Source organism: Euprymna scolopes, chromosome 35 (assembly GCF_053919585.1).
Source record: "Euprymna scolopes isolate OS-2025 chromosome 35, ASM5391958v1, whole genome shotgun sequence".
Taxonomy (NCBI): Eukaryota; Metazoa; Mollusca; class Cephalopoda; order Sepiida; family Sepiolidae; genus Euprymna; species Euprymna scolopes.
This window is the reverse complement of record NC_136516.1, coordinates 75,950,293-75,958,652: the sequence shown is the minus strand read 5'-3', so window position 1 is coordinate 75,958,652 and position 8,360 is coordinate 75,950,293.

The window sequence follows — 8,360 nt, the reverse complement described above, 5'->3', positions numbered from 1 at the left end:
TAATGCTATCCTTCTCTTTATCTCAGGGAGGAGATATCCATCTCTCGTCATAAAATAAAGGTAAATCTAAAATATGAAAAGCAAAATGGGCGCAAGCATTTGTGTATGTCCACGAAAGGCTTTTGGGTGAGGTTTCTCGCGTCAGTTAGATTCCAGAAGTTTTCTTATACTTCCTAGATCGTAATATCTCAGATTCACAAATGGGCATTGTCTCTATCTTTTTTTTTTTTTTTTATCGAGTTTTAAAAAATTCCCTCCGTGCCGTCGTTTCCAGTGTTTGTTTTTTTTTTTTTTGTATAGATAAAGCGAAACTTTGTATGCAAACACCTGGTGCCTGGCCTTCCGGCCGGGTAGTATTCTGTAATTGGTCCTTGGTCAATGTAGGGGAAATCCTTCATACAGAGACAATTACTATTTCTTAGAACTTTTTATATACTCCCTAGATTATAATATCTCCGATTTACAAAAGGAGGCTGTCTCTATCTTTTATTTGAGCGACTTTTATTTTATAAAATTCAAGCTGTCCCACCTGTTTGTTTGTGTTATTCATATAAAAAAGCGAAACTAATGAAAGCAAAGGTAGTTTTCTGGCTTTGTTCCGGGGACGTCCAGACAGCAATTAGCTTTGATCACTATGCGGAAAACCCCTCATATCAGACAATTGCTATTCATTTGGACACTTGGGAGCTGGGAACGATCTTGTGGTGAAGAAAATAAAACTTAACCGGCCCCAGGCACTTTCATTTCTTCACCGATTCCTGTCCTGACCTAATTATCAGTGATTCGACAGCTTTTCATTGACATCGCTAAATTTAAATGCTTTCCACTTCCTTTGTTGTCGTAATGCAGCGGTAAGATCTCAGGTTTTCCACCTTCGCGTCATGGGTTCGAACCTGCCTGCCTACTAAGACTTTTTTTTCCTTATTTTACACCTCCAAACACCCTGGGCAATGCCAGGCACCCCTGCTAGTAAATGATAAACGTAAGTACACGTAAATTGCATGTTACTTCACCATTGGGAAAAAAAAAACACTAATTTTTCTTGAGTTAAAATTTGGATAACCTTTTTTTTTTTTTTCCATAAATTCTTCACCCTGCTTGACAGCTACCCTTTTGTATTCCATTTTGAGAAAAGGTAGTTCACTCTCGAAATTATCAAAAATGTTACACCATCCCGGATATGTTTACTTATGTCTAGCAGTAAGTCTCATATTTATTGATTTTCTCTGCTATATGATCTTTTGAAAAATAAACCGATTTTGTGAACATCTGTAACCCACATATTGTCTTTAATTGTTTTTTGTTTGTACTTTCTTTCATTATTCTATTTTTTTTCCTGCATTACTACCAGCCTTCATAAATATTCCCATATTTTTATTTATTTATACTAGCAGGACCTGTAGAAATTCTACAGTGGACTCTTTCATATGTAATATATTGTTGTTGGCATTCTGTGGATGTTCAACGTAAATGGAGACACCCTGATATTATTGTAGATCTTTTGTTAAAAACTGAAAAAGTATTTAACTAAACTAGCAGGAACGCCCGGCATAACTCGGTTGTAAAATACACTTAAACATGATATTTTAATTTATACAAATTTCGTGTGTATATATATATATATATATATCTATATAATACTAAAACTCTATGGATCTTGTATGTTTGCAATCACATTTCCGGTTTTCAACATCCGGTTGCGCATGCGTAAATAGCAACGTCTTCAATCCGTTATTCTAATTCCGGAATTTTTATATCGCTTTTAATACAAACAATTTCATTTAATTTGATCAAATAGTTTTTTGTTTTTTTTTAACGGCTAAAAACATTCAACTTCGTAAAGTCTGTCGCAGTTTCAAAAAAACTTCTCCCTTTTAAAAAACAAAAGTAAACAAACAAGAAAAACAACATTCATTATTAATAGAAGCAGCGGCGGTGAAAGAAAACACCTCTCACTTTCCCTCTAATAGATTTCAACACTCCTACTCCCTCTGTTTTCGTTACGTACGCGAGAAATCTTTAATTCATGTCATTATAAATAAATAATTTTATAAAATCAACCGTAGTTTTTTGTTTTTTTTTTAACGGCTAAAAACATTCAACTTCGTAAAGTCTGTCGCAGTTTCAAAAAAACTTCTCCCTTTTAAAAAACAAAAGTAAACAAACAAGAAAAACAACACTCATTATTAATAGAAGCAGCGGCGGTGAAAGAAAACACCTCTCACTTTCACTCTCATAGATTTCAACACTCCTACTCCCTCTGTTTTCGTTACGTACGCGAGAAATAGTTACGTGTATGTGTGAGAGAGAGAAAAAGGGAGCGATGTAAAACTGGATAGAGTTATCCCCCTTAACTAATGCAGGCCTTTTTACTAGAGGGCGTTATTACAAAAAAATTTCTTTTTCTTCTTCCCGTGTTTTTTAAAATGAGAATGCCAAGAGCGATAAGGGATCTGTTCATTGTGATACTTTTAAACACAGAATGTTCAAATCCTCTTGAGTTATGGGAAAGATTTTCCAACTCCATGGCAATGGATTACTACAATGCAATGCAAATCCAAGTCAACAATCAGAACATGGTCAATAAAAATGCCATTAACAACACGTTGAGGTACATAAATGATAAACTTTGTGCTGCTGACAAATCACTGCAAGATTTTGGATTGCCTTTGCCTCAGAATTTACCTAATGTGATTCACATAAATAGAGCCATAATGGATGAGCAAAGTTACAATATAGCAGAGCAAATGACATATGTAAAGACACATCAACATTTATTAAATGACGAACAATCGATCATCTACAACTTTATATGCAGTTGCTTAAACACAGACTCTTCTTCATTGATTTTCATCGATGCTCCAGGAGGCACAGGAAAGACCTTCTTAATAAAACTTCTTCTTTCAAAAGTAAGGAGCTTAGGACAAATTGCACTGGCTGTAACATCATCAGGTATTGCTGCAACATTGATGCCTGGTGGTCGCACTGCTCATTCCAGATTCAAGCTTCCTCTCAATGTAAGAGAAAATGATGTTTGTAATTTTGATAAACAATCAGAAATAGCCAACTTGATAAGGGCAGCAAAACTTATTATTTGGGACGAATGTCCAATGATAAGAAGGGAGAGTTTAGAGACCTTATTATTAACATACAAATTAAATATTTTACACAATGGGTACTGAATGTTTGCTTAAATTAAATGAAAAAAGTTACATTTTATTTTCATTTTCTATTTAAAAAGCCATTATTAACATGTGGAGAGTGTTTTTTTTATTATTCTGTACTTTCAACTAACAATTTCATTTAAAAGATGATATATCAAAATTTGAATTTAACTATAATAAGAATTATGATACCTGTTCAGTGCATATTTACCTATAAGTATGACCAACCACTTATAATTCAGTAACTGTAATTAAAAAAAAAATAACAATTATAATAAACAGAACGACTCATAGAAATCTATCTATATTCTTTTTTCATTTTAATATACTTTCATAGAAATGCTTCTGTTATGTAAAAAAAAACTATTTTCTTTATGCCACAAGTGTCACGCTCATACATGAATTCCATAGCTAATATAACGTACTGACCCAACGGGTCACGGGTGATCTAGTATATTATAAAGTCGTGATTTCAAAAATAAAAAATATATATCTACAAGTGCTGTGCAATAAGTAATGCCCCTGACTCACTTCCCATAGCAATAGAACAACGAAATTTGGCACAGTTATTAGTCTTTCTCTACATAGGAACCACCCTGAGTTATACATTTCTCCCATCGTTTGATGCAACTCTGGAGACCGTTTTTGTAGAACACCCCAGGTTGGTCCTCCAACCACGAAATCAAGGCTGCATCATCTGGTAAACGCTTTCCTTTCAAAAATAGCTTCAGAAGAGGTGAAAGTCAGAGGGTGCAAGATCAGGAGAGTAGGGAGGATGGGGAAGGATTTCATAACCACACGCCCCGTGCTTCTGATCTGGCGACATGCGAGTTATGGACCGAAGCATTGTCCTGCAGGAGGAGGGTACCTTTGCTGATCTTGCCCCACCTCTTGACTTTGATAGCTTCCCTTAATTTTCTCAAAAGTGAAGCATAATAGGCTCCTGTAATTGTGGTACCCTTTACCAGGAAATCTGTCATCACTACTCCGTCCTGGTCCCAGAAGACTGTGAGCATGACCTTGCCAGCGGAGGGCTGCACTCTTGCCTTCATTGGAGGTGGTGAGTCCAAGTGCTTCCACTGCATTGACTGGGCTTTGGTCTCTGGATCATAGTGATGGACCCAGGTTTCATCCTGTGTAATCAGTCTTTTGAAAAACTTTGACTCATCTTCTTGGCACATCTCCAAATTCATCCTCAAGCACTCGACGCATTCTCGCTTCTGGAATGGTGTGAGCAACCTGGGAATCCATCTGACAGACCCCTTATGCATATGCAAATGGTCATGAATGATAGTTTCCACAGACCCTGTACTAATCTTGACATCTTGGGCTATTTGGCGAATAGTAATGCGCCGATCTTCCAAAATGGCAGCCTCAACTTAACGGGCAGATGCCTCATAAATGGCAGAAGGGGGGGGGGGGGCGACCAGGTCTGGGAGCTGTTTCCACAGACTTCCGGTCATGTTTGAATTCACGATGCCAGCGTTTTACAAGGTCATATGATGGGGCATTATCACCATAAGTTTCTTTCATTTCATCAAAAGTCTCCTGTGGTGTGCGTCCTTTCAAATACAAAAACCGGATCACTGCTCGACATTCAACAGACTCCATTTCACACCTGACTCAGTTCAAAAACCTGTAAAACAGAAACCACAATTAGTTCAGAGCTGTAATTTGCCACATAACCCGTAGAGATATAAATCATTGCACATGCAATATTTCAGCTAGATCAGACAAATGGAAGTGGGTCAGGGGTATTACTTATTGCACGCCCCTCATATATACCTTGGTGTATTAGCTTAAATTGAAACCGAAACCAAAACTTATGAAGAAAAAAAAGTGTGTGTGTATATATATATATATATATATATATATATAAGTGAACATGTCTGTGTGTGTACATTTTCCTACACAATAACTCTGTCAATTTTAAGTCTACACACTTGAAATTTGAAATACAGGCTACTGAGATTTGGGAAAATCTTTGTGATCGGTATTCGGCAAGAAATTTGGCTGTTAAGGGGTCAAAGTTCAATGATTTGACCTTTGAGAACTCTATCAAACTCCTCCGACAATTTTGGGTCTAAACACTTGAAATTTTAGATATAGGTTCCTTGGACATGGATCTAACTTAATAACTTGATTTGAGCCCAAAACAAAAAATTTAAGGGGTCATAATAGGGGTCAAAGTTAAAAAAAATTGACCGCTTTTTTTTTTCTCAACATACAGTTCCAAACACCCGGGCAACGCTGAGCTGAAATGCTAGTATATATATATATATATATATATTAGTGCAAAACATTGTTGAAACTCAAAGACTTACATTTTTTCTTTTTTGTAACTTTTGTTTATTTCATCCTGGATTTTTTCATTACAGCCGTTTCACTAATTTATGATTTTATGTGTCCATAAAAATTTCCTGTCCTCACCAACTCGTCAGATGTTGTTTCCATTTGATGTTACCAACAAAAGTTTGATTTTATACATGATAAAACCTGGGGTTTGGGAAAAAGAAATTCCATATATATATATATATATATATATATATATATAGCTTGAGTTCCTTCATCTATAACCAAATTCTTTGTAGAATTATTTATTACAAAAAACTGGAAGGTCACAACAATTAAATGACAGTCATTCAGAAGAAAAATATGTAAGTGTGACACACAAAATAACACACACTATTAATATATAGATTATTTGGTGGAGGATGAATCTCTAGCAGATCAACGGTATTAAGAGTTACGTTATTCGACTGTGGCTATGCGGATGATCTAAGGAACAAACAGGCGAATCTCATGCCACTGCGCTGGAGAAGGCAATGGCATATATTCTGCCAAGTTCAAATCCTGTGATGTCTTCAGAGGAATCAGACCAGCAATGTACCGAAGCCTTTGGAGAACAATAACCATGATTTCCTCTATGGCATAGACATGCCACGATACAAGATAGATAGAATTATTATCTTTATATCAATAAAATTGTGTGACCACTTTTCGTGTGCTTATGTGCGTGTTTCTCGTCTCTCTGCAACTTACACATTAATTTTAAAATGAAAATCTGTTGTGTTTTTTTTTACTTCATTTATTCACCCCCAAACAAGGCAGATTGTCTCTGCGACTTAAGAAGTTACTATGAATTAAGAATCATGCCTTCAGGGGCACTCTAAGTAGGGAGGTGAGCAGCGAGATATTCATTCACATTACATTTACATTTCTGCATTACAGTCAGGGAAGCAGGAAACAAGGGGGAATTTCAAAGTCTAACAGTTTGAGGGAAGAAATTATTAGAGTAGAAGCTTTCTGTCACCTGAGAACCTCTGCAGTTAAAGGGGTGGGATTTTGCTGCTTGTCAGGTCAGCTGGGAGTATTTACAGTGAGGGATTATCAGTGCTACAAGTTTGTCATTTCCTATCCTACTTTGTCCTAGGATATAAAGTTATCTTGCGACATTTTTAAAGTTGAACCTAAACAGGATTTAATCTGACATATCAAATTTTCATTCTGACAAGCACATTTTTATGCTTTAGTGTTGTACTAAGGTTAAGACAAGGATCAGTATTAATATTATGTTTAGGAGTTTTTGAGATGAAAATTGATAATTTGTATTACACAGACTACTGAGTAATTGGATGTTATTCTCACAATGTTTCAGCCAATGTAACCTAACTGACATGATTTAAAAACAACTTTATTGGTTATCTTAGTTAGTATGAATAAGGAAACAGGTTGTATAGAGAAAGAGTTAGCTTGAATTGGAAAAATTTGTGCCTATTTTTTTGTTGCCATGGTATTAGTTTGAGATCACGGCACTGACAGTTCGGATTCTTGCAATGCAGAGCTAACCCCTTTTTTCCTTAGTAGAGAAAGGGAAACATGTTTTCAACACCCGAAGAAGGTCATAGGGTGCAGCGATCGAAACGTTGTGTCAATAACACCTAAGATGAGAGTAATTGTCCGATTAATCAAAATAATACAAACATTCACATCACATCTCAAATAATTCGGAAATGCATCAGGGATTATTATTTGAAGCTTTTTTTTTTCTTAATTATTTACCGTGGATCAGGCAATTTATATGAAAAATTTTTAACTACTCACTGAAAAATCAGATCCAGCAAGAGGAATAAATAATTTTTTATTGACTATTCTATCCATCCATCCAGGCCCAATTTTGCTTAATTTCGGTAATCTGGCGAGAATTGGTGTGTCAACGTGATTGTGCTGTATTATTGAATATTATACTACTCATATTTTTTTTTTTTTTTTTTTTTTTTTTTGCTGTATAAGTTTAAAAGCTGTGCAAACAGATGAAAATCAAAAACAAAAATAACTTCACTACTTTCCAGGCAGCTTCGAGTCAGCACATCTAATTGATAATACAAATAATTGGAATAATTAATCCAATCTGTGAAAAAATCGTTAAAAATACAAACAACCACTTCAAATCATTAACCCATCCTGTCGGAATTTAACAGCCATTCATCATTATGAATATGTTAAATCAACATGCCGATTATGCAAGTAACTAATGTTCAGAAATTATTCTAAATGCATTAGAAAGCAAATATGGCGAAGACACTAAGCTTTCTCATGTTAAAAATTAAATTATTTTTTTTTTATTATTATCAAGACTACCAAGTTTTGGCCGGGATTGAAGCATAAGTATCTGAATTAATTTTAAGAATTAAAAACAAGTCTTTAAAATATTATGTAGTCCCTCCTGAGAAAAAGGAAAAGTTTTTCAATTATGAACAGAAACAAAAAAAAAAAAAATGAAAATCAGCAAGGAGTGATAACTTGTTTTTTTTTTTTGTTAAAGAATATTAAAAGATGTGTTTCTCTTGCAAATTAAATTTTATTTTTATTGTTATTTGTTTATAGCTGGATCATAGAACTTGTTAGTTTTAGGCACAGATAGAGAGTGAGGGAATTCGTTGACGGTTATTGTAGCTAGACAAGTATTTGTTACGAATGTTTTACAGGAGAGGGTGTGGGCGTGGTTACCGTAATATGATGGCCTAGCGACGACTATAATTTAGTCTGGTGACGTCATGAACATCGGTCTGTTGAAATTTGGTCACGTGTCTAATGACTAAACCGGAAGTTGGTTTAAAGTTTTGGAGGGTTAAATAAATTTAAACATGCCGTCGAGATGTATAGTTCTAAAATGCCGAGGTAACTACGAAAATG